General features: G+C 32.6%; 1 non-coding gene across 1 annotated transcript; it reads left to right on the forward strand.

Annotated features, from left to right (window-relative positions):
- The first annotated feature begins 1,540 nt into the window (after positions 1–1,540).
- Positions 1,541–1,647, forward strand: LOC122451573. The gene has a single exon (XR_006272467.1). It is a non-coding gene; the product is annotated as a U6 spliceosomal RNA (small nuclear RNA).
- The last annotated feature ends 741 nt before the right edge of the window (positions 1,648–2,388 follow it).

Below are 2,388 nucleotides of genomic sequence, written 5' to 3' on the forward strand. Positions count from 1 at the left end.
CTCCAGGCTCCTCTGTTCATGGGATTTTCCAGGCAAGAATACTGGAATAGGTTGCCATTTCCTACTCCAAGGTTTAAACACAGTGGGTGATTAATTTATTTTTGAGCATATCTCTTCTGTTACAAAGCCTAGCTAAAACCACAGAGTACATTTGTTATATGAAAAAGAGCCCCAAATTTGCTCACTGCACTGGTTTCCAGGAAGGGATGACCACTGTTGATAAAGGCATTCTTATCTATGTTGTGAAGAAAGTAGGGTAAGAAGCTTAGGAATTTCAGCCTCAAATAGGGGTGATTCCAAATGGGTGATTCTTGAAAATTCAAGATGTTTTGGGTGCTCAGCTAAGAATTGCAAGAGTCCACTGATAAAAAGGAAGATAAAGGAAGTGTTTGTCTCCCAAGAGTGGGAATCAGAGATGGAAGTGGGACAAGGAGTTGGGATCTTGTCATTTTTGTTGTTACAAGCCATATTGTTTATGAATTTTGTAAACCATAAATGTGTGTTAATTTGATAAAAAATTAAATGAAAAATTAAAATGTCTGATACATTTATTTATAACAGTGCTTTTTCACAGGTAGAGAAAAAAAGATTATAATTATTCAAAGTTTTTGCTCAATATCCTTGTGAATTGTCCAAATTTTTTTGCAAGAATATATTCACACATGACATATTCTTAAAATAAGTAAAAATATGTAAGAGTAAAAGAAATAACAAAAGAATATATCCTAGGGAAAAAGATTTAATTTCAATGAAATAAATGAATGGTAGACTTCAAAATGTAAATGAAATGGTAGACTAAAATTTTCTACTAATATGAATAAAAAGTGATTCTCATCTGGATAGAGTATGGTTTGATTTGGAGACACTAAATCTAAAGAAACAAGTCCTAAAACCTGCCAGAATAAGGAAAAAAAACCCGTAAATCCCAATATTGGAAAAAGTAGTACACTGATACTATATTTCTCATCAGCTGTGCTGGCCTAAGAAGATAATATGATAAGATCTTGGATGATCTAAGAAAAAACTAGAACCTAGAATTTCTTATCTAGCCAAATTATTATTTAAACATGAAGAAAAAATTAAAGATATTTGGGACATTCAATTACTCAAGATATTTTTACCTCCAGGCCTCAAGAAATATCAACGGAAGATGCATTCCAACAAAATAAAAAATAAATCCCAAAAGAAAGTAAAGAACACAAAAGAAATAATGAGTCAAGAAATAAGAAAGGACAAAGATGATGAAAGAACAAAATTAAAAATAATCTGAATCTAAAATACCAGTGATAGCAACAACCCACCAAAGGTATAAAAACTATAATTTATCCTGCGTCTGAATATACTACATATGTAATACAATGAAATTAAAATTTATGCAAAACGAATAATAAATATATACTTTGAAATTTAAAATTAATTTCAAGTATATTTGGGGTTATAGAATAAAGAAAAATATAAATGACAAACTTCTTAAAAATGATAAAGCACAACATAGTAAAATCTATAAATGAAGTTGTGGTCACAGAAAAACTTAGAACCAGTGCTCGCTTCGGCAGCACATATACTAAAATTGGAACGATACAGAGAAGATTAGCATGGCCCCTGCGCAAGGATGACATGCAAATTCGTGAAGCGTTCCGTATTTTTAGACAGAAATATAGATCAATGGAACAAAATAGAAAGCCCAGAGATAAATCCACATACCTATGGACACCTTATCTTCGACAAAGGAGGCAAGAATATACAATGGAAAAAAGACAACCTATCTAACAAGTGGTGCTGGGAAAACTGGTCAACCACTTTTGTAAAAGAATGAAACTAGAACACTTTCTAACACCATACACAAAAAATAAACTCAAAATGAATTAAAGATCTAAATGTAAGACCAGAAACTATAAAACTCCTAGAGGAGAACATAGGCAAAACACTCTCCGACATAAATCACACCAACACCCTCTATGACCCACCTCCCAGAATATTGGAAATAAAAGCAAAAATAAACAAATGGGACCTAATTAAAATTAAAAGCTTTTGTACAACAAAGGACACTATAAGCAAGGTGAAAAAACAGCCTTCAGAATGGGAGAAAATAATAGCAAATAAAGAAACAGACAAAGGGTTAATCTCAAAAATATACAAGCAACTCCTGCACCCAATTCCAGAAAAATAAATGACCCAATCAAAAAATGGGCCAAAGATCTAAACAGACGTTTCTCCAAAGAAGCCATACAGATGGCTAACAAACACATGAAAAGATGCTCAACATCACTCATTATCAGAGAAATGCAAATCAAAACCTCAATGAGGTACCATTACACGCCAGTCAGAATGGCTGCTATCCAAAAGTCTACAAGCAATAAATGCTGGAAAGGGTGTGGAGAAAAAGGA

This window comes from Cervus canadensis, chromosome 12 (genome assembly GCF_019320065.1).
Source record: "Cervus canadensis isolate Bull #8, Minnesota chromosome 12, ASM1932006v1, whole genome shotgun sequence".
Classification (NCBI taxonomy): domain Eukaryota; kingdom Metazoa; phylum Chordata; class Mammalia; order Artiodactyla; family Cervidae; genus Cervus; species Cervus canadensis.